Source organism: Hypanus sabinus, chromosome 26, assembly GCF_030144855.1.
Source record: "Hypanus sabinus isolate sHypSab1 chromosome 26, sHypSab1.hap1, whole genome shotgun sequence".
In the NCBI taxonomy this organism is placed as follows: domain Eukaryota; kingdom Metazoa; phylum Chordata; class Chondrichthyes; order Myliobatiformes; family Dasyatidae; genus Hypanus; species Hypanus sabinus.
The window spans coordinates 13,884,944-13,909,667 of NC_082731.1; the positions used below are offsets into that span (position 1 = coordinate 13,884,944).

The 24,724-nt window shown below is 45.4% G+C and overlaps 1 protein-coding gene across 6 annotated transcripts in view; it reads right to left on the minus strand.

Annotated features, from left to right (window-relative positions):
• The window catches only part of LOC132381644 (zinc finger protein 239-like), a 48,854-nt gene extending 24,616 nt beyond the window's left edge, over positions 1-24,238 (minus strand). For 3 of the 6 annotated variants that reach the window (XM_059951236.1, XM_059951231.1, XM_059951234.1), the window contains exons 1-2: positions 19,078-19,217; positions 18,821-18,981 (exon numbers count right to left, since the gene is read on the minus strand). The gene's annotated coding sequence lies outside the window, so the exon portion shown is untranslated. Of the gene's footprint in view, positions 1-348; positions 481-18,820; positions 18,982-19,077; positions 19,304-22,646; positions 22,748-23,876 lie in introns of those variants that run through there. The other 3 variants (XM_059951233.1, XM_059951229.1, XM_059951230.1) reach the window with 2 other exon arrangements.
• Positions 24,239-24,724: the final 486 nt, after the last annotated feature.

Consider the following 24,724-nt stretch of genomic DNA (forward strand, 5'->3'; position numbering starts at 1 on the left):
ACGTCCGTTTGCGCAGACGTAAGCGTTTCCTCCAACCGGCCTGCTGAGTTCCTCCAGCAGAATAATTGTTGCTTTGGTCTCTGAGAGCTCGGCAGGGTCTGGACGTCTCACTACCATGTCGCAGTCTATCCACCGGCATCACAGAGCACTGCAATCAATGGCCGTCTTTTTACCCAGCATCCCGCGCCCGTTGGCAACCGTACTGACCCCACCCCAATACGCATGCGCAGCCCTTGTTTTCGGGCCCCCGTCGAGTTGGACCGGGCTCTCGGATGGGCGGTGAGGGAGCGGAGCCGCGGAGGGTTTGTCGCCAATAAGACGGACCGCCGCTGATCGTAACACTCGTACCGACTCTCCCCCGATCGGGTCTGCTCCTCGGTCGCGGCCTCGGTGCGAATTAAACTGGCGCTCAACTTGCGGAAACGTCCTCCTTCGGGGAGCAAACGAGCGGTGTGTGACGTCACGTCCGGTGTCTGGCACCTGCACCATGGATCAATTATTTCTGGTCAAAGTCCTTTTGAGCAGATTTGCATTTAATGTTCAAAGTCAATTTATTATCAAAGTATTGTCACCAGATACTGTGCTTAAAAAAAAGTATTCATGTTTTATTGTCCTACAACATAGAATCACAGTGGACTTAATTTGGCCTTTTTTTGACACTGCTCAGCAGAAAAATACTTGCGTCGAAGTGAAAACAGAGTTTCTATCAAGTGATCCAAATTAATTACAAATATAAAACACAACATGACTGCATTGATATAACCTCCACCCCCCCCCCCCCCCAACCACCAGCCCTTAATATGACACACCAAATCATCACTGGTGCAGCCATTTGATTTTAGAAGTTACATAATTAGTTAAACAGAGATCTGTGTTTGGAGACCTGTGTACAGTCACTGTGTTTCAATTGATTGTAGTAAAAATACACCTGTATCTGGAAGGTCCAACTGCTGGTGAGTCAGTATCCTGCCAACGACTACACCATGGAGACAAAAGCAGACTCCCAAGTACTCCGTGAAAAGGTTATTGAAAAGCACAAATCAGGAGACGGATACAAGAACATTTCCAAGTCATATCCCTTGGAATACAGGTATGTCAATCATCCAGAAATGCTATGGCACAGATGTAAATCTGCCTAGAGTAGGCCGTCCTCAAAACCTGAGAGACTGTGCAAGAAGGGGACTAGTGAGGGAGGCTGCCAAGAGGCCTATGACAACCCTGGAGGAGTTACAAGTTCACTCATGATCCCCATGCAATCTGACAGAGCTTGAACAGTTTTATAAAGAAGAATGGAGAAGAATAGCAAAGCCCTGATATACAAAGCTGACAGACATCTATTCACACAAACTCAAGGTTGTAATTACTGCCAAATGTACATCTACTAAATACTGACTTGAAGGGGCTGAATACTTATGCAATCAATTATTCTGTGTTTAATAATTGTAATGTTTAGAACAACTTGTAGAGTTCATTTTGACACAAAGTCTTTTTCTGTCGATCAGTGTCAAAAAAACCAAATTAAATCCACTGTGATACGATGATGTAAAACGATAAAACATGAAAACTTCCAAGTGGGGTGAATACTTTTTATAGGCGCTGTACTATTTATTTTCTTGCAGTCATTCACAGTGGAACTAAGAAATACAATAGAATCAATAAAAAGACTGACGAACAACTAATTAAGACAAACTTTGTAAATACAAAATAAATAAATTAGGAAACAATACTGATAACGAGTTGATGACTCCTTATAAGTGTGGAGCCTAGTGAAGTTAACCACACTGGGTCATGAGCCTCAAGTCTCAAGGCCGTTAACTGTTCCGGAACCCAGTGAAGGCCCACTGATGGAGGCAGTGATAAGACGGCAGGGCCGAGATGGCGGGAGTCCTCGATGAAGGGTGCCACTCTCATGTGGCTGCACTCCTTGTAACTGTGCCAAATGGTGAGGAACACCCTTCACTGTTTCATCAACACAAGAGATCCTCCAGGCCAGTACTGGACCTCGTGAGAGAATTTGTAGAATGTCTAAGGGATGGCTTTTTAGGTCAACTTGTTGAGCCCACTAGGGGATCAGCTGTGCTGGATCATTGCACAACACCCAATCCAGAGGTGATAAGAGAGCTTACGGTTAGGGGACATTGCTTTGTGGATCCAGAACTGGCTTGCCCACAGAAGGCAAAGAGTGGTTGTAGACGGGTCATATTCTGCATGGAGGCCAGTGACCAATGGCGTGCCTCAGGGATCTGTTCTGGGACCCTTACTCTTTGTGATTTTTATAAATGACCTGGATGAGGAAGTAGACAGATAGGTTAGTAAGTTTGCTGATGACACAAAGGTTGGAGGTGTTGTGGATAGTGTGGAGGGCTGTCAGAGGTTACAGTGGGACATCAATAGGATGCAAAACTGGGCTGAGAAGTGGCAGATGGAATTCAACCCAGATAAGTGTGAGGTAGTTCATTTTGGTAGGTCAAATATGATGGCAGAATATAGCATTAATGACAAGGTTCTTGGCAGTGTGGAGGATCAGAGGGATCTTGGGGTCCGAGTCCATAGGACACTCAAAGCTGTTACTCAGGTTGACTCCAGTTAAGAAGGCACATGGTGCATCAATCGTGGGATTGAGTTTAAGAGCTGAGAGGTGATGTTGCAGCCATATAGGACCCTGGTCAGACCCCACTTGGAGTACTGTGCTCAGTTCTGGTCACCTCACTACAGGAAGGATGTGGAAGAAAGGGTGCGGAGGAGATTTACAAGGATGTTGCCTGGATTGGGGAGCATGCCTTATGAGAACAGGTTGAGTGAAGTCGGCCTTTTCTCCTTGGAGCGACGGAGGATGAGAGGTGACCTGATAGAGGTGTATAAGATGATGAGAGGAATTGATCATGAGGATAGTCAAAGGCTTTTTCCCAGGGCTGAAGTGGCTAGCACGAGAGGGCATAGTGTTAAGGAGCTTGGAAGTAGGTACAGAGATGTCAGGGGTAAGTTTTTTACTCAGAGAATGGTGAGTGTGTGGAATGGGCTGCCGGCAGCGGTGGTGGAGGTGAAAACGATAGGGTCTTTTAAGAGACTCCTGGATGGATACATGGAGCTTAGAAAAATAGAGGGCTATGGGTAACCCTAGGTATTTCTAAGGTAGGGACATGTTTGGCACAGCTTTGTGGGCCAAAGGGCCTGTATTGTGCTGTAGGTTTTCTATGTTCCTAACCCTTAAGGAACAGTGATCACAATATGATCATGTTCACATTAAAATTTGAGAGGGAAAAAATAGTGTGTCAGTATTTCAGTGGAATAAAGGAAATGATGATGGCATGAGAGGGGAACTGGCCGAAGTTGACTGGAAAGGGACATTTGCAGGAAGGACAGCAGAGCAGCAATGGCTGGAGTTTCTGCAAAAAATAAGACAGATATATTCCAAATTAGAAGAAATTTTCAAAGGGAAAAAGGACACTACCGTGGCTGACAAGTGAAGTCAGAGCCAAAGCAAAATATGAATTATGAGAGAAAGCTGGCGACTAATATCAAAGAAGATACTAAAAGCATTTTTAAGTACATAAAGAGTAAAAGAGACTCAAGGGTAGGAATAGGATCAATACAAAATGACAATGGAGATATTTTAATGAGAGATACAGAGATGGCAGAGAAACTGAATGAGTATTTTGCATCAGTCTTTACAGTGGAAGACATCTGCAGTATACCAGACATTCAATAGTGTCAGGGAAGTGAAGTTTGTGCAGTGAAAATTACGACTGAGAAGGTACTCAGGAAGCTTAGTGGTCTGAGGGTGGATAAATCTCCTGGACCTGATGGAATGCACCCTCGGGTTCTGAAGGAAGTAACTAGAGAGATTGCAGAGGCATTAACGATGATCTTTCAAGAATCAATAGATTCTGACATTATACCGGATGACTAGAAAATTGCAAATGTTACTCTGCTATTTAAGAAGGGTGGGAGGCAGCAGAAAGGAAACTATAGACCTGTTGGCCTGACATCAGTGGTTGGGAGTTTGTTGGAATTGATCGCTAGGGATGAGATTACAGCGTACCTGGAGGCACGTGACAAGACAGGCCAAAGCCAGCATGGTTTCCTGAAGGGAAAATCCTGCCTGACAAACCTACTGCAATTCTTTGAGGAAATTATAAGCAGGGTAGAAAAAGGAGATGCAGTAGACGTGGTGTACTTGGATTTTCAGGAGACCTTTGACAAGGTGCCGCACATGAGGCTGCTCAGCAAGATCAGAGCCCATGGAATTACAGGGGAGTTACTAGCATGGGTGGAGCATTGGCTGATCGGCAGAAAACAGAGTGGAAATAAAGGGATCCTATTCTGGCTGGCTGCCGGTTACCAGTGGAGTTCCACAGGAGTTGGTGTTGGGACTGTTGCTTTTCGCGATGTATGTCAATGATTTGGACGACGGTATTAAAGGATTTGTGACTAGATTTGCCGATGATACAAAGATAGGTGGGGAATCCGGTAGTGTTGAGAGAACAGAAAGCCTGCAGAGACTCAGGTAGATTATGGGAATGGGCAAAGAAGTGGCAAGTGAAATACAATGTTGGAAAGTGTATGCAGTTTTGTGGAAGAAATAAATGGACAGGCTATTATTTAGATGTGGAGAGAATTCAAAATGCAGAGATGCAAAGAGACTTGGGAGTCCTTGTGCAAGATAATCTGCAAGTTGATTCAGTGGTGAAGAAGGCGAATGCAATGTTGGTATTCATTTCTAGAGGTATAGAGTATAAGAGCAGGGAAGTGACATTGAGGCACTCGTGTGACCACACTTGGAGTATTGTGTGCAGTTTTGGGCTCCTTATTTTAGAAAGAATGTACTGACATTGGAGAAGGTTCAGAGAAGATTCACAAGAATGATTCCAGGAATGAAAGGGTTACCGTACGAGGAACGTCTGGCAGCTCTTGGGCTGTATTCCCTGGAGTTCAGGAGAATGAGGGGGGATCTCATAGAAACATTCCGAATGTTAAAAAGCCTGAACAGATGAGATATGGTAAAGTGATTTCCCATGGTAGGGGATTCTAGGACAAGAGGGCACGACCTCAGGATTGAAGGGCGTCTTTTTAGAACAGAGATGCCGAGAACTCACTTTAGTCAGAGGGTGCTAAATTTGTGGAATCTGTTGCCACGAGCAGTTGTGGAGGCCAAGTCATTGGGTGTATTTAAGGCAGAGATAGATAGGTTCTTGATTAGCCAGGGCATCAAAGGGCATGGGGTGAAAGCAGGGGAGTGGGGATGACTGGAAGAATTGGATCAGCCCCTGATTGAATGGTGGAGCTGGGCCAAGTGGCCCACTTCTACTCCTATATCTTATGGTCTTATGGAAATCTTGAGCAATACGCAAAATGTTGGAGGAACTCTGCAAGTTAGGCAGCCTCTATAGAGTCTCCTCTCCGGAAGATGCTCGTCTTGCTGAATCCCTCCAGCATTCTGTGTCATTGCCTTTCTCTGCTTTCCGACCTCCTCGTTGCTTCCTACTTCACGGTTGTCGTAAGCTGAGAAAGTACGCGCTTGACAAATTCCCACAAGCAACAAGACGACAGGATTAGTAACAGCGGCTGAGGAGTATCTAAGAAAGGATATGCTGAAAGGGTTCAAAGAGGGTTCTGGGAAAATGATTACGGGATTGAAAGATCTATCAAATGAGGAGCGTTTGACGGCTCACTGGAATGCAGAAGTATGAGGAGTGGCCTCACTCAAACCTACTGAATGTTGAGGGCCGGGATAGAGTGGATGTGGAGAGGATGGTGGGGGTGTCTGAGACCAGAGGACGCAGCCTCAGAATAGAGGGATGTCTTTTTAGAATGGAGATGCGGAGGAATTTCTTTAGCCAGAGGGTGGCGAATCTGTGGAATTCACCGCCACAGGCGGCCGTGGAGGCCAAGTCATTGGGTGCATTTAAGGCAGAGGTTGACAGATTTTTATTTAGTCAGGGCATGATGGGATACAGGGAGAAGGAAAACTGGATCAGCCATGATGACATGCTGGAGCAGACTCGATGGGCCAAATGGCCTTAAATCTGCTCCTAAATCTTATGACCAAACACCCTGACAATGTCAGACTCACAGGACCAACTCATACTGACCATAATGTTTATCCACAGTCCCTCCCTTTGTATCCATGCACCTCGTGAATACCTTTTAAATGCTGTAAAGATCTCCAGCTCGACCAGCTGGCCCTCATATCTTCCGATTTCTCCTCACTGCCCTCTAACCCTACACCCTTTTATAGGCATACCCAGGGGCAGCCGGCCAGCAGCACAGTGGTAAGAGTTAGCGACCTGGGTTCAATTCCTTCCACCATCTGTACGGAGCTTCTGGGCTCTGCCCTTGATCACAAAGTCCGGTTTTCATCACACATTCCAAAGTATACGGGTTGGGACTGGTAAGGCAAGCACAAGAAAATCTGCGGATGCTGGAAACCTGTTGCGTGGGAGTCGTCGGTTGTGCGCAGGCTACGTTGGGGCCAGAAGCACGGCAGGTACTACGGCTGCCCCCCGCCCCCCACCCCAGCAGACCCTCAGACTGTGCTGGTCATCGAGAAAAACAACGCATTCCACTGTACGCTTCGAGATACATGTGACAGAAAAAGCTACAGCTAATCTCATCTCTATAGACATTTCCCCACCCACAAGAAAAAAGACCGACTACCTACATTGTCTACGGCCATCATGATGATATGAACTTCATCCCTCAGCCTCCGGTATTCCAGTGACAATGAACCCGTTTATCCTTTCTAGGTAAAGTCCTCCATTCCACACAATATCCGGGTGAATCACTTCTTCAAACTCCAATCAAAGAGTTAATCAGCGCAGAAACCGGCTCTTCGGCCCAAAACGTGTCCATGCCAGCTCAGCTCCCCTCATTTGCCCCTCTCACCGAGAATCAAATCTACATGCCTTTCACATATTGCATCTCCACTTCCTCCGTCTGCCACAGCCGTGGCCACCCATTTTAAATCTCCTTCCCATTCTGACACGATGAGGCCACTCAGGTTGGAGCAGCAACATTCGCGTTCTGTCTGGGTAGCCTCCAGCCTAATGGTGAACATCGATTTCTCTAACGTCCAGTGATTTCTCCTCCCCCACCCCCACTTCCTTTCCCCACTCTTGTTCCCCTCATACCCCTTCTCCTCCCCTGTCTATTACCTCCGTCTGGTGCCCCTCCTCTTTCTCCCATGGTCCTCTCTCCTCCCCTATCAGATTCCTTCTTCTTCAACCCTTTACCTCTTCATTGCCCCAGCCTCACACTTCATCGGCCACTCGCCTCACCTTGTTTCATCTACCATCTGCTAGCTGTACTCCTCCTTGCCCCCTCCCCACCTCATTCTGGCTTCTGTCCCCTTCCTTTCCAGCCTTCGGCCTGAAACCTTGTCTGCTCGTTCCATTCCGTTGATGCTGTCTGACCTGCTGAGCTCCTCCAGCGGTTTGTGCGTGTTGCTGTTAAATTCTTTCTATTCTCACCTTAACCTGTGCGCTTTAGTTTTAGACTCTACTACTCTGGGAAAATCATGTTATTTATGCCCCTCAGTTTATAGAAGTCACTTGTCAGCTTCCTAAACTCGGGGCAAAAAGCCCCAGTCTATCCAGTGTCTCCCTACAACTCAAACCCCTCAGTCTCAATCATGTTTTGACACCCTTATCAGCCTAACAACATCCGACAGCAAAGCAATCGGAAATGCACCGTGTGGGCTCACCGACGTTTGTAACATTGCATGCCTTCCTGTACACAACTGGTGAAGAAAGCAGGTCAAATGGCTGCTTCACCATCCTGACAGCAGTAACTATCCACTTACAGCCCACTGTCTGTCTGTTCCACCACACTCCCTATGCCCTTGCCATTTACTATACAACTCTTTTGGTCTAACTTTCCAGAATGCAACGCTTTGCAGATGTCCAAATCAAATTCCACTCGCCATTCCTTGCAAACTTTCCCAGTTAGTTTAGATCCTGTCGTCATCTTAGATAACCTCTTCACTGTCCACATCGCCACCAGTACGATCTGCAAACTTGCTAATCCTGTTGTATCCAAGCAGTTAATCTAAATGACAATGACAATGACAAAGCATCAATGAGTTGGCACACCGCCAGTCACAGGGCTCCAACCTGGAAATAACACACCACTCTCTTCAATAATAACGGGGTTAAAGATTATGGGAGGGGGGGAGGCAGGAGAGTGGGAGATAATACATCAGCCCTGGCCAAATGGCCTAACTCTGCTCCTGTCTTATGGTCTCTGGCTCCAAGTACAAAGTCAATTTTGTATCTAATTAGTTCACTCATCCTGGACCCTGTGTGATGTAATCTCCAGCCCAGCTCATTCACCCTGGACCCTGTGTGATGTAATCTCCAGCCCAGCTCATTCACCCTGGACCCTGTGTGATCTAACCAGCCCAGCTCATTCACCCTGGACCCTGTGTGATCTAACCAGCCCAGCTCATTCACCCTGGACCCTGTGTGATGTAATCTCCAGCCCAGCTCATTCACCCTGGACCCTGTGTGATGTAATCTCCAGCCCAGCTCATTCACCCTGGACCCTGTGTGATCTAACCAGCCCAGCTCATTCACCCTGGACCCTGTGTGATGTAATCTCCAGCCCAGCTCATTCACCCTGGACCCTGTGTGATGTAATCTCCAGCCCAGCTCATTCACCCTGGACCCTGTGTGATGTAATCTCCAGCCCAGCTCATTCACCCTGGACCCTGTGTGATGTAATCTCCAGCCCAGCTCATTCACCCTGGACCCTGTGTGATGTAATCTCCAGCCCAGCTCATTCACCCTGGACCCTGTGTGATGTAATCTCCAGCCCAGCTCATTCACCCTGGACCCTGTGTGATCTAATCTCCAGCCCAGCTCATTCACCCTGGACCCTGTGTGATGTAATCTCCAGCCCAGCTCATTCACCCTGGACCCTGTGTGATGTAACCAGCCCAGCTCATTCACCCTGGACCCTGTGTGATGTAACCTCCAGCCCAGCTCATTCACCCTGGACCCTGTGTGATGTAACCTCCAGCCCAGCTCATTCACCCTGGACCCTGTGTGATGTAATCTCCAGCCCAGCTCATTCACCCTGGACCCTGTGTGATGTAATCTCCAGCCCAGCTCATTCACCCTGGACCCTGTGTGATGTAATCTCCAGCCCAGCTCATTCACCCTGGACCCTGTGTGATGTAATCTCCAGCCCAGCTCATTCACCCTGGACCCTGTGTGATGTAATCTCCAGCCCAGCTCATTCACCCTGGACCCTGTGTGATCTAATCTCCAGCCCAGCTCATTCACCCTGGACCCTGTGTGATGTAATCTCCAGCCCAGCTCATTCACCCTGGACCCTGTGTGATGTAACCAGCCCAGCTCATTCACCCTGGACCCTGTGTGATGTAACCTCCAGCCCAGCTCATTCACCCTGGACCCTGTGTGATGTAACTTCCAGCCCAGCTCATTCACCCTGGACTCTGTGTGATGTAACCTCCAGCCCAGCTCATTCACCCTGGACCCTGTGTGATCTAATCTCCAGCCCAGCCTACTGTACAGGATCTTGTCAAAGGTATTGCTAAAGTCAACATAGAGATCGTCAATCACACTGTCTTCAACAAAACTCTGTCACAGCTTCAAGAAAAAAATTGGTTTCCCACACAAAAATTCATACCATCCCGAATCATGTAACCATATAACAATTACAGCACGGAAACAAGCCATCTCGGCCCTTATAGTCCATGTTGAAAGCTTAGTCCTTGCCTTTCCAGAAAGGGGGTAGATTGTCTCCTTCAAAATCTACCGCCCCCCCCCCCCCCACTCAGTAAATTTCCTAACCTGTAGATTCCTGGTTATCCTGGCAACACTTCTCAAATAAAGGCACAATATCCACTCTGGTATGTCACCTGGGTCTAACGATGATAGAAGTATCTCTGCAAGGGACCCAGCAATCAATTTCACCCCCCCCCACCCCCAGAAGATGGTACGTCACCTAAGACACTCGCAAATTTCTACTGATGTACCACAGACAGCGTTCTAACTGGCTGCATCATTGTCTGATATGGGGTGGGGGGGGCGTGGGTACTGAACAGGATTGAAATAAGCTCCAGAAAGTTGTAAACTTAATTCAGCTCCATTGTGGTCACTAGCCTCCAGAGTATCCAGGACATCTTCAGGGAGCTGCGCCTCAGAAAGGCAGCACCCATCATTAAGGGCCCCCATCACCCAGGTCATGCCTTCTTCTTACTGTTACCATCAGGTGGGAGGGACAGAAGCCTGAAGACACACACTCAGTGATTCAGGAGCAGCTTCTTCCCGTCCGCCATCACATTCCTAAATGGACATTGAACCCTTGGACACACACACACGCACGCGCACACACACAAGTTTGGGCATCCCGGATCAAAATTTCTGTTACCGTGAATAGTTAAGTGAGTAGATGAACTGATCTCCAAAAGTCATGAAGTTAAAGATGAAACATTCTTTTCAACATTTTAAGCAAGATTAGTGTATTACTTTTGTTTTGTACAATTTTAGAGTTGCAGGAAATAAAAGGAAAGGAGCATCGTGCAAAAGTTTGGGCTTCCAAGAGTTTTGAGTTCTCTGATAACTTTTACCAAGGTCTCAGACCTTAATTAGCTTGTTAGGGCTATGGCTTGTTCACAGTCATTGTTAGGAAAGGTCAGGTGATACAAATTTCAAAGCTTTATAAATACCCTGACTCCTCAAACCTTGTCCCAACCATCAGCAGCCATGGACTCCTCTAAGAAGCTGCCTAGCACTCTGAAAATTAAAATAAATGTCTACAAAGCAGGAGAAGGCTACAAGAAGATAGCCAAGTGTTTTCAGGTAGCCGTTTCCTCAGTTTGTAATGTAATTAAGAAATGGCAGTTACCAAGAACGGTGGAGGTCAAATTGAGGTCTAGAAGACCAAGAAAACTTTCTGAGAGAACTGTTCGTAGGATTGCTAGAAAGACAAATCAAAACCCCCGTTTGACTGCAAAAGACCTTCAGGAAGATTTAGCAGACTCTGGAGTGCTGTTGCACTGTTCTACTGTGCAGTGACACTTGCACAAATATGACCTTCATGGAAGAGTCATCAGAAGAAAACCTTTCCTGTGTCCTCACCACAAAATTCAGCATCATAAGTTTGCAAGATAAGGTCATAAGATGACGTAGGATTGAGACGCTGGAACCCAGCCCTCCCGTAAAAAAGTTAATAAATTAATGTTTAAGTGAAGAAAAGTTAATTAATACTTTTTTAAGGTTACTTATAAACTACTCCGGATTGTTTTAAGCTATGCCTCATAAACAGAGGACGAAGAAAACTGCTACCGCGAAGACCGCTCAAGTTGGAACAGAATCAAGGCCTACTTCTACCGAAGAACCGCGGACTCAGGTACAACACACCACCGGTGAAACAGAAAAGGAGACTGCGGCAGCATCGGCCATTTCTAAAGGGAAAGATCAACGAGAACTGCGCAAGCGTAAAGGAACGAGCATGCGCAAAAGAGAGCAACCAGAACTACAAAACCCAGCAACGACTGAAACCGACAGTGAAAGTGAGTCTGAGAGAGAGCCGGACTCTCTGGAAAAATCAGACGAAGATGGAGAAGATGAAAGTTCCTCTGAAAATACAAAAAAGACTTTGAGGCAAATAATGCATAGATTACTAAAATTAGAAAAAGTAATTAAAAGTAACCAAAAAGTAATTACAGAAAAAATAACAAATATGGAGGCTATATTTGATAAAATGACAAAGAAACAGGAAAAAATGGAAAAGAAAATTATAGATTTGGACGTCAAAATGGAAGAAATGGAGGGAAGAATGAAGAGGATGGAAGATGATAATGATGCCTGGACATCAGAAAGAAAACAACTCGTGGGAAAAATTGATAAACTTGAAAATTTTAGTAGACGCAACAATATTAAAATTGTTGGACTTAAAGAAGGTACCGAAGGAGAAGACCCAATAAATTTTTTTCAAAAATGGATTCCTGAAAAATTGGAAATGGGAGAATAAACTTTAATTGAGATTGAAAGGGTGCACAGAGCCTTAAGACCAAGATCTCAAGATGATCAAAATCCGCGATCAATTTTGATAAGATGTTTAAGATACCAGGATAAAGAAAAGATTTTGAGGGCAGCTGCCCAGGGTGCTAAAAGAAGAAAAGGTCCGTTGATGATAGCTGAGAAACCAGTTCTTTTTTATCCTGATATAAGTTATAACCTTTTGAAGAGAAAGAAAGAATTTAATCCAGTTAAAAAGGTTTTGTGGGAAAAAGGTTATAAGTTTTTAATGCGTCACCCAGCAACACTGATAATTTTTTTGGAGGAAGGAAAAAGATTTTTTTCTGATTATCAAGATGCGGAGGTGTTTGCACAAAAACTTTCACCTCTTCGTTAATTAAAAGCAGAGATTTCTAAATGTAATGGTTAAAGACGAAGACAGAGAAAGCAAATGGAACTGATGGACATTTAAGGACGATATAAGGGAGAAAAGTAATATTTTAGAAATATTAATTGAGAATAGTATGTTTTTTTAATATATATATTTTTTATGTTGCGGGGGGGCTGGGGAGCTTTGGATCGGTTACTACGGGATTCACATGTGTAATCATGGCGATTGCCATGACCCGTACAATAGAGGGGGGTAATGTTGTGTTTCCTTTCTTTCACAACATTAGTAGGGGGGTATTTTGTTTTTTTCTTTATTTTCTATTTTTCTTCTATTCTTTTGCCTGGATGATTGGTGGGGACACACATAGCAACATGGAGACTTCTAAAAAGATTTCCCAGGATACAATGAAAATTGAAAGATTAGGTATTATTATAGATTGGAGTAACATAAATAAAAATAATGACTAATTTATTGATTTTTTTAAGTTTTAATGTTAATGGGCTTAATGGACCAATAAAAAGAAAAAGAATTTTAACATACATTAAAAAAATGAAAACAGATATAGCTTTCTTACAAGAAACTCATTTAACGGATATAGAACATCAGAAATTAAAAAGAGACTGGGTTGGAAATGTTATTGCAGCTTCATTTAACTCAAAGGCAAGAAGAGTTGCAATTTTGGTTAATAAAAATTTACCAATTAAAATACAAAATGTATTAATTGATTCGGCAGGAAGATATTTAATTATACATTGTCAAATTTTTTCAGAACTATGGACTCTTATGAATATTTATGCACCAAATGAAAATGATGTAAAATTTATACAGGAGGTCTTTTTGAATTTGGCTAATGCACATGATAAAATATTAATAGGTGGAGATTTTAATTTTTGTTTAGATCCAGTTTTAGATAGATCAACAAAGGCTATTACAAAATCAAAAGTAGCAAAATTAACTCTATCATTGATGAAAGATTTAAATTTGATTGATATATGGAGAAGAATCAATCCAAAAGAAAGGGATTATTCATTCTATTCAAATAGACATAAAACATATTCAAGGATAGATTTTTTCCTATTATCAACAAATACTCAAGATAGAGTGAAAAACATGGAATATAAAGCAAGAATATTGTCTGATCACTCTCCTTTAATAATGACAATGATAATGATAGATAAAGAGGAATCAATTTATAGATGGAGATTTAATTCAATTTTACTAAAACGTCAAGATTTTTGTGATTTTATGAAAAATCAGATTCAGTTCTTTTTAGATACAAATTTACATTCAGTTGATGATAAATTTATATTGTGGGAAGCAATGAAAGCATATTTGAGAGGTCAGATAATAAGTTATACTTCTAAAATTAAGAAGGAATATATGATAGAAATAGATCAATTGGAAAAAGAGATTATAAAATTAGAAAAAGAATCTCAAAGAAATATGACAGAAGAAAAACGAAGACAACTTATTAATAAGTTAAAATATAATACACTCCAGACATATCGAACAGAAAAAGCAATTATGAGAACTAAACAGAGATATTATGAATTAGGTGAAAGATCACATAAAGTTCTTGCATGGCAGTTAAAAACAGATCAGATTTCTAAAACAATAAATGCAATTCGAACAAAAGTGAATGAAATTACTTATAAACCTCTAGAAATTAATGAGGCTTTTAAGAATTTTTATTCTGAGTTGTATAAATCAGAATCAAAGAATGATGACGTTAAGATAGAAGAATTTTTATCACAAATAACTCTTCCAAAATTAAATACAGAAGGATAGAAGGGATTAGGTATGTCTTTTACATTGAAAGAAGTTGAAGAAGCTTTGGGATCACTTCAAAGTAATAAATCTCCAGGAGAAGATGGTTTTCCACCTGAATTTTATAAAAAGTTTAAAGATTTATTAATTCCTCCTTTTATGGAGTTAATATATCAGGCGGAAAGAACGCATAAACTTCCAGAATCTTTTTCAACAGCTATTTTAATAGTATTGCCAAAAAAAGACAGAGACCTTTTAAAACCAGCATCATATAGACCTATTTCTTTATTAAACACCGATTATAAAATAATAGCAAAAAAATAGAACTTTTTGGCTGCAATGAGCAAAGGTGTGTTTGGAGAAAAAAGAGTGAAGAATTTCATGAAAAGAATATATCTCCAACTGTTAAGCACGGGGGTGGATTGATCATACTTTGGGCTTGTGTTGCAGCCAGTGGCATGCGGAACATTTCACTGGTAGAGGGAAGAATGAATTCAATTAAATACCAGCAAATTCTGGAAGCAAACATCACACCGTCTGTAAAAAAGCTGATGATGAAAAAAGGATGTCTTCTCCAACAGGATAATGATCCTAAACACACCTCAAAATCCACAATGGACTACCTCAAGAGGCGTAAGCTGAAGTTTTTGCTATGGCCCTCACAGTCCCCCGACCTAAACATCATTGAAAATCTGGATAGACCTCAAAAGAGCAGTGTATGCAAGACGGCCCAAGAATCTCACAGAACTATAAGCCTTTTGTAAGGAAGAATGGGTGAAAATCCCCCAAACAAGAATTGAAAGACTCTTAGCTGACTACAGAAAGCATTTACAAGCTGTGATACTTGCCAAAGGGGGTGTTACTAAGTACTGACCATGCAGGGTGCCCAAACTTTTGCTTCGGGCCATTTTCCTTTTTTGTTACTTTGAAACTGTAAAAGATGGAAATAAAAAAGTAATCTTGTTTAAAATATTAAAGAAATGTGTCATCTTTAACTTTATGCCTTTTGGAAATCAGGTCATCTTTTACTCGCTTGGCTATTCACAGTAACAGGAATTTTGACCGGGGTGCCCAAACTATTGCATGCCACTGTATATATTTATATTTACTGTAATTCACATTTTTTCTCTATTATTAATAATACATTGTGCTGCTGTTACAAAGACAACAAATTTCATGACATCTGCCAGTGATATTAAAGCCGATTCTGAAAGTTGTGAAAGTTTCTGGTGGTCAGACCGCAGAAACAGATCCACCTCAATGGTATCAACCCTCAACGGTAAGTTCCAATACACAACTATTCAGTTCTTTGTACCTCATTCCCTCCTGAGTCCCCCTCATAAATAGATGCTCCTCAAGGGATTCCCCACACTCTCCCCCAGTCCTCCTTGGTCCTCAGCCTCACTGTCCATTGTCATCCAGGATACCCCTAATTCTGCCCGTCCTGCCCTTCACTCTAGCAGGAAGATGGCGTCCCTGAATTCTCTCCACGTCTCACATTAAAAATCCACTAATCTCTTTACCGACAAAGAGTTTCTCTTAACCATGCTTTGCAAGTTCCTCTCTAATGCTTTCAAACCTGCCTTGCCCCAAATGGGGACTTTTGGAACTGGATCTCTATAGTCACAGATACCCCACAGACAGTTAAAAGTTTGCCTTGCCTACTGTTGATACAGATCCAATTACACGGTGCATTGAGGCAGAAGCATGGTAAACCGATGGAGAATATCAAGTGTCAAAGCCAAGGAGAAAGAGGAACGCAGGTGAACAGAGCAGAATCATCCCCAAGGAGGCTGTGAACTTAAGAATCTATCTGAGCACACAAGAGGTCCGTTCAAGAGTTTGGTAACAGCACAGTCGAAGCCCGGGGCACAGGCTCTCAGGCTTCTGTATCCTCTGCCCCAACAGGAGAGGGGACGGGAGGGAATATCTGGCAGAAGACTCGGGGTTCTTGATTAGTATCAATGCCTACGAGAAGGCTGGAGAATGGAGTTGAGAGGGGTAGTAAATCAGCCATGATGGAATGGTGGAGCAATTGATGGGCTGAATGGCTTCATTTGCTGAGCAACAAAAATAATGGGGTTGCTCAGCAGGGCAATGGCTAGCACAACACTTTACAATACAGGCACCCCGCATTCAATTCCCATTGCTGTCCGCAAGGAGACTGTGCATTCTCCCCGTGACCCATCCTCTGGGTGCTCCAGGTTCCTCCCTGTACTGGTTGGTAGGTCGATTGGTCATTGCAAATTGTCCTGGCTGGGGTTAAATTGGTGGGCCGTTGTGTGACTCAAAAAGAAGGAAAGGCCTGTTTCACACCGTATCTAAAAAAATCCTTCCCTCACGCTGTGATTAGCGCCCACCTGCCGAACTTGCTGGCATTTAGATTTATACTTGCATGCACTTTCCCATCTACCACTTTCATCATTAGGATCCCACACTTCCTTATCCAGACAGGTACAAGTTTACCCCTCCCAGTGACTTTAACAATCGCTTCTTCTGTGATTTTGAAACTAATTAGACTGCCAGGATGTCCCCCGTCTGTTGCTTTGTTCAGATATTTCACCTGGACAGTGCTCTGGGCAGATACCCCATTCCTGAGGGACCCCAACCCGGACCCTCACGCCGGTTTTTAATGAAGCGCTGTCACGGGACGACCCTCCACAATCACTGGGCTTCCCTCACTGTCAGATGTTTGTGACTCGAGCCAGTGGGAGCACATCCCGGACCCTCACGCCGGTTTTTAATGAAGCGCTGTCACGGGACGACCCTCCAAAATCACTGGGCTTCCCTCACTGTCAGATGTTTGTGACTCGAGCCAGTGGGAGCACATCCCGGACCCTCACGCCGGTTTTTATTGAAGCGCTGTCACGGGACGACCCTCCACAATCACTGGGCTTCCCTCACTGTCAGATGTTTGTGACTTCACGAGATCAAGAGACAAAGGAGCAGAAGCAGGCCATTCGGCCCATCAAGTCCGCTCCGCCACTCCACCATGAGCTAAACTATTTTCCCATCTAGTTCCAATTCCAGCTTTTTTCCCTATATCCCTTGATATCCTGACTAATTAAATACCTATCAATCTCCTCCTTAAAAACCCTCAATGATCGGGCCTCCACAGCTGTATGTGGCAATGAATTCCATAAATCAATGACCCTCTGGCTATAAAAGTTTCTCCTCATCTCTGTTTTGAATGGGTACCCTCTAATTCTAAGACTGTGACCTCTTGTCCTGGACTCACCCACCAAGGGAAACAGCCTTTCCACATCTACTCTGTCCAACCCTTTCAACATTCGAAATGTTTCTATGAGATCCCCTCTCATTCTTCTATAATGAATACAGTCCAAGAGCTGACAAATGCTCCTCATATGTTAGTCGCTGCATTCCGGGAATCATCCTCGTGAATCTTTTCTTAACTCTTTCCAACATCAGCACATCCTTTCTAAGGCAGGGGGCCCAAAACTGCACACAGTATTTATTCCAAATGAGGTCTTACCAGTGCCCCATAGAGCCTCATCAACACCTCCCTACTCTTAGACACTATTCCTCTTGAAATGAATGCCAACACAGCATTCGCTTTCCTTACTGCCGATCCAGCCTGGTGGTTAACCTTTAGGGTATCCTGCACGAGGGCCCCAAGTCCCTTTGCCCTTCTGATTTTTGAATTTTCTCCCCATCTAAATAATAATCTGCCCGATTGTTTCTTCTTCCAAAATGTACAACCGTACATTTCTCAACATTGTATCTCATCTGCCAGTTCTTTGCCCACTCTCCTAAACTGACCAAGTCTCTCTGCAACCTTTCCGTTTCTTCAACACTTCCTGCTCCTCCACCTATCTTGGTGTCATCCGCAAACTTAGCCACAAAACCATTTACTCCATAATCTACATCGTCGATATATAGTGTAAAAAGAAGAGGCCCCAACACCGACCCCTGCGGAACACCACTAGTAACCGGTGACCAACCAGAATAGGATCCCTTCGTTCCCACTCTTTGCTTTCTGCCCATCAGCCAATGCTCCACCCATTCCAATATCCTTCCTGTAATTCCATGGGCCCTCATCTGATTAAGCAGCCTCTTATGTGGCACCTTATCAAAGGCCTTTTGAAAATCCAAATACACAACATCCACAGCCTCTCCCTTGTCAATCTTATTTGAGATTATCTCAGAAAATTCCAATTGGTTGGTGAGGCAGGACCTTCCCTTCATGAAACCGTGCTGGCTTGGACCTATCTTGTCATGCACCTCGAGGTATTTCATAACCTTGTCCTTGAGGATCGACTCCAATAACTTTCCAACTACTGATGTCAGACTAATAGGTCTGTAATTTTCTTTTTGCTGACTCCCCCCTTTCTTAAACAACAGACTCGAGTGTGATGAGATGATTCCGAGCCAGTGGGTGTAAAGGGACCGCTGGGTGAGTAACCGTGTGACAACTGACCCAGTCTTTGGTACAAATATAGATAACATGCACAGGCAGTTCAGCTCCAAACCACCTCATCGGCCCACCCAGACGCCAAATGGAGTCAATTAACTACAGCACCTGATCGAACACACCAGACTGTGACTTTACCCAACAACCCCACTCCTTTGTTAATCTCAGACATCTCAAAGATTCAATTACATCTTCAGTTTATATCCCCAGCCCCTGAAACCACAACCTGTTTTCAGATATTACCTGCTCCCGATGAACCTGGCCGGCATTCAATCTTGGTGAATTCTTTTCCCCGAGTCCCCGGCTCAGCATCGTCTTCTTCAGCTCTGTCCTCTGGAGCCACTGCTGCCGGTAATCTTGTAAAACTCCTTTTATACATCTCCACGTACAGACCCAAGCAACGTCTGGAAGATATAACCAATTAATCAGCTGTGGGCTCAGTCCTTATCCACACGTTTCATTAACTGCTTTAATTCCTGCTGGCACCATCCCACAATTACCTCAATGATCTGTTCCTTAGTTAGCTTGTGCATTTACACTTGATCAGACTGTCCCTTCCTCAAGTTTTCAAAAGGTCCTCATCTCTCGTCCTCTCCTCCAGGATAGTGAATCATCTCGAGTCAGCAGGGGGTCCACCCAGAGGCTGATGGGATACTTGGCATCTCACTGGCAGCCACAACCTGGACATTACCTGGTGGAGAGATCGGAAAGTGCGGGGATGTTTTCCTGGAGAGAATGAGGGTGAATGACAGAGGTATTTACAATTACAATAAGCATAGACAGAATAGGCAGCTAGAATCTTTTACCAATGATTCAGTATTTTAACAACAAGAGGTGTTCGGTTTAAGGTGGGAGGAAGAAATTTTACAGGAAATAATTTGGCCAAATGTTTCTTTTCAAACCAACAAAAATATATATAGCAACACACACAAAATGCTGGTGGAACACAGCAGGTTAGGCAGCATCTACAGGGAGAAGCGATGTCGACGTTTCGGGCCGAGACCCTTCATCAGGACTAACTGAAAGGAAAGATAGTAAGAGATTAGAAAGTAGTGGGGGGGGAGGGGGAAATGTGAAATGATAGGAGAAGACCGGAGGGGGTGGGATGAAGCTAAGAGCTGGAAAGGTGATTGGCGAAAGTGATACAGAGCTGGAGAAGGGAAAGGATCATGGGACGGGAGGCCTCGGGAGAAAGAAAGGAGGGGAGGGGAGAGCACCAGAGGGAGATGGAGAACAGGCAAACAACTAAATATGTCAGGGATGGGGTAAGAAGGGGAGGAGGGGCATTAACAGAAGTTAGAGAAGTCAATGTTCATGCCATCAGGTTGGAGGCTACCCAGCCGGTATATAAGGTGTTATTCCTCCAACCTGAGTGTGGCTTCATCTTGACAGTAGAGGAGGCCATTGATAGACATATCAAAATGGGAATGGGATGTGGAATTGAAATGTGTGGCCACTGGGAGATCCTGCTTTTTCTGGCGGACCGAGCATAGGTGTTCAGCGAAACGGTCTCCCAGTCTGCGTCGGGTCTCACCAATATATAAAAGGCCACACCCGGAGCACCGGACACCGTATACCACACCAGCCGACTCACAGGTGAAGTGTCGCCTCACCTGGAAGGACTGTCTGGGGCCCTGAATGGTGGTGAGGGAGGAAGTGTAAGGGCAGGTGTAGCACTTGTTCCGCTTACAAGGATAAGTGCCAGGAGGGAGATCGGTGGGAAGGGATGGGGGGGACGAGTGGACAAGGGAGTCGCGTAGGGAGCGATCCCTGCGGAACGCAGAAAGGGGGGCCGAGGGAGAGGGAAAAATGTGCTTGGTAGTGGGATCCCATTGGAGGTGGAGGAAGTTACGGAGAATTATATGTTGGACCTGGAGGCTGGTGGGGTGGTAGGTAAGGACAATACGTTTTTTTTTTGAGAAGCACAGATAGAATAGTTAACATTAAAATGAAAATGCCAAGCACTAGAAGGCACAATTGAAGAAAGGACAACTTTTAGGATTTGTGAGGTGTGTGGAACACAGACACTGCAGATGGTGCAAACAGACAACAGCAGCGTTTAACAAGTGTTTACACTGACACACGAACAGCCTGGAACAGAGAGAGGCAGACCCTCTGCAGGATGATGGGATTATATAGGTTGTTGTTGTTTCCTGTTGAGGCTGATGACCTCCCGTCTCCCCACATTTGACTCCATCTGCCTTGTCCTTGCCCCATCCCTTCAGCCTGTCCGCATCCCCTCGAAGTCCCTGCACATCGTCCTCAAGCCCAGTTCATTCACACAAGAACAGATTTATTTATAATCGATGCAGAACACAAATGTACCTGCAGTTCCAGGGGAAACAACCCAAATGTGTCCAGTGACCAGGGTCCAAACCTGGATGTGATCAACAGCAGCAATAACCGTAGAATCAGTTCCTGCAGTCACTTGTGAACTCATAGCTGGCTCAGCCAGCACCTGCCGTGTTTAAATGCCCCCCTACATTCTCACCGGTGGTGCTCACAGTTGCAAGAGCAGAGGCAACAGAGTAAACTTCTTCCCACATCCAGAGCAGCCGAATAGTTTCTCTCAAGAATGAACTTGCTGGTTGGGAGAATTGGTGTTGCCCCTCTTGCAGGCAGATTGGGTGAACAACCCCTCCCTGGCATGAACTTGCTGTTGCCTCATCAGTTCATTGGACGGACAGAATCCCTCTCCACACCCAGAGCGGGTGAATCACTTCCCCTCCCTGTGAACCGGCCGGTGTGTCAACAGGTAAAATGACCGAGTGGATCCCTTCCCGCACACGGAGCGGGTGAACGGCCTCTCCGCGGTGTGGACCTGCTGGTGGGTCAGTAGATTGCCCGGGTGGGCGAAGCCCTTCCCGCACACGGAGCGGGTGAACGGCCTCTCCGCGGTGTGGACCTGCTGGTGGGTCAGTAGATTGCCCGGGTGGGCGAAGCCCTTCCCGCTCACGGAGCGGGTGAACGGCCTCTCCGCGGTGTGGACCTGCTGGTGGGTCAGTAGATTGCCCGGGTGGGCGAAGCCCTTCCCGCACATGGAACGGGTGAACGGCCTCTCCCCGGTGTGGAGCCGCTGGTGTCTCAGCAACCGACTTGACCGACTGAACCTCTTGCCACACTCTGAGCAGGCGAGAGGCCTCTCTTCCAAATGCATCCGCTGGTGCGTCGTCAGATTGCCCGCCTCTGCGAATCCCTTCCCGCAAAAGGTTCAGTCGGTCAAGTCGGTTGCTGAGACACCACCGAGAGTCTGCTGGCGTCGCAGTCAGGCCGTCAAGTCGGAGAATGCCTTCGCACATTCGAAGCAGGTGAACGGCTTCTGTCCCGAGTGCATTTGCCGGGGCGTCAGCAGGCTGCTGGGCTGAGCGAACCCCTTCCCACACTCTGAGCCGGCGAAAGGTCTCTCCCCAGTGAGCGTCAGCCGGTGTAATGTCATGTATGTCGACCGACTGAAGCCCTTCCCACACTGAGCCGGCGAAAGGTCTCTCCCCAGTGAGTGTCAGCCGATGTAATGTCAGGTGTGTCGACCGACTGAAGCCCTTCCCACACTCTGAGCGGGCGAAAGGTCTCTCCCCAGAGTGAACCATCTGGTCGATTACTGAGGATTCTCTGTCAGTCGACGGCGATTAAGTGAATTATTCTGCTCAGAAGGAACAAGTTAAAGTGCTGGAACGTGTAGGCAGCAGATCGGTTGAGGACTTCCTCAGGTCATTTCACTGGTGCAGACACAAGGATGATGTGAACATATTCCCAGTCACAGATCAGCTGAAGTCATTTCCTCCCCCCAGCCCAACTTCTCCAGTTGTGGGCATTCCTTTTCCAATCTGCACTGAAGAGATCACTGCATCCCCCCCCCCCCCCTCAGGCGTTCGAAGAAAAATTACACAGCCTCTCTGCACATGAAAAATCCATGAATAAGCGAGTTTTCTCTTTGCCCAGGTTAAACAGGGTGGCGTCTCTCCAGCTGTGTCCCAGTCGGTGCCCTGCAACAGCGAGCGTCTCACTGCCTGCGATCGGACACCCTGAGCTCGGAAGTGAAACGCACAGGCAGATCTTCTTCCATATTTACCGGCGGCTGGTTTTCAGGTTCTGGTGAACTGAGTGAGACTGCCGATCCGACGTGATATTGCACCCGAGATTCCCATCTGCAATTCCTCCACCTTCAATATCCTGTGAAATAACAAAATCCAAATTCAGAACAAATCACTTTGATCCCCCCTGGTCAGTTGAGAGCTCTCCTGACTTCGTATCCAAGTCTGGAGACTTGAGCACAAGACTTGGCAGAGTGGTCAGTGTGCTTAAACCACAGATCCATGGTCATTGATTAGGAGGGAATATCAGTTCTACACATACAACGTGAGTGGGTTAGAAATGGTTAAAACTAGTGCATGCTGGGATACTTGACCATTCTGGAGCAGCTGGGCTTAAGCCTGCTGGTGCGTATCCGGAATAAGCGCAGTACCAAGAACTCCAACAACAAGATAACAAGCCCCTGTAACCAGGAGGGAGGATGTGTTTGGGAGTAATTTATGAGCCCTGGTAAAAGGGAACAAAGACTGTTAGACTCGCGCTGGGAGAAAAATTGACATGTCTTTTAAACGATTGGTCTCGCACTGACCGTGGGATGCCGAACAAAATTATGTGAAGTTGTTTGTCTTGCTGTATAAATACGAGCTCTGAATAACCTAAAAATCGGAGTTCTGGTGGCGGTGGAGACTCTTGAAACAGAACTCAAAGTCACTCTGGTGTTCTCAGTGTTTCCACCACAGTCAACGCAATATGATGGCAGTCAACTGCTTCACAAGACAAAGGAAAAGAATTAGGCCTTTGACCCTTTGCGTCTATTCCCAGCATGACTAATTCATTATCCCTCTCAACCCCATTCTCGTCTTCTCCACAGATCCTTAGATGTCCTGATTCATCAAGAGCTAACAAAATTCAAAGTAAATTTATAATCAAAGTACACATATGTCACCCTGTACTGCACAGGCCAACCATTGCTCTGAGCAGGGGTTCACCCGACCCAAAAACTTCGAACAGCGCCGGCACTCAGCAGGCCAGTGGTTTGCCGATAACGAGCTACTGACTCCCATTCAGCGCTTATTGTTACAATTTGTAGCAGTGTTGTAACTTTAAACGCTGACAATGTTAATCAACGAAAATCAAGTCAACGAAACGCTAAAAATGTTTCAAAGGTTACAGTAAAATTGCTTAGCAAATGCTGGGATTATATTCATGAACACAGAAATACAGAACAAAAAGTGTCCCACCCCCTCTGTCTGGTAGAACTAGTTCTCACCCTCAACAATATTTCCATCGGTTCCTCCCACGTTTCGGGCCGGGACTGAGAATCTCTCTTCCAGAGGTAATCGTTACCTCACTGGAATCCGGCAGGGCCACCAGCCGGCCCGCGGACTGGGCAATGGCCGCCTCTCTACCCACAGTGTCAACCGAGCGCGAAACCGCTCTATCTCCGCAGCACGCATGCGCCGCCCGTGCCTTCGGGCCTCCGAGCGGAAAGCCTCGGGTGGTCGCCGGGGGTTTGTGCTGTCCGCCTCTCGGTAGGGTACGGCTCCTGGCCCGGGCTTTGTTCAACACGCCACCCGGGGGCCCAACTTGCGGAAACTTCACCGAACAACAAGGTTCATGTCGTCACTTCCAGCGCCTGCGCGCTGGGGTTGTTTTGCCATTTTGGATGACGTCCTCCTTTGTGAACCGGGAAACTTGCATTGAGCTAGCGCCTGTCCCTGCTTCATTGTGTAATATTTGGGAATAATTCTCCAGTCCCTTGGAGAACTGGAGGGCATCTCCTGTGTTCAGCTGCCTCTAACAGTGTGGCAATTCATCACTGCAGTCCTGAATCAGAACCCTGACAATGTCAACGTTCAAAGTTCAAAGCTTCTTCCCCTCAGCCATCTCTAAATGGACATTGTACCCACTACCTCACTACTTATTTTAACTTAGCTATTTAATAGACACATATATATTTAATAGACACACACACACACACATATATATATATATATATATATATATATATTTAATGTAACTCAGTTTTCCGTCTATATCTATTTGTCATATATTTTATTGTACTGCTGCCATAAAATTAACAACGTTCATCTGGCAGTGAGATTAAATCTGATTCAA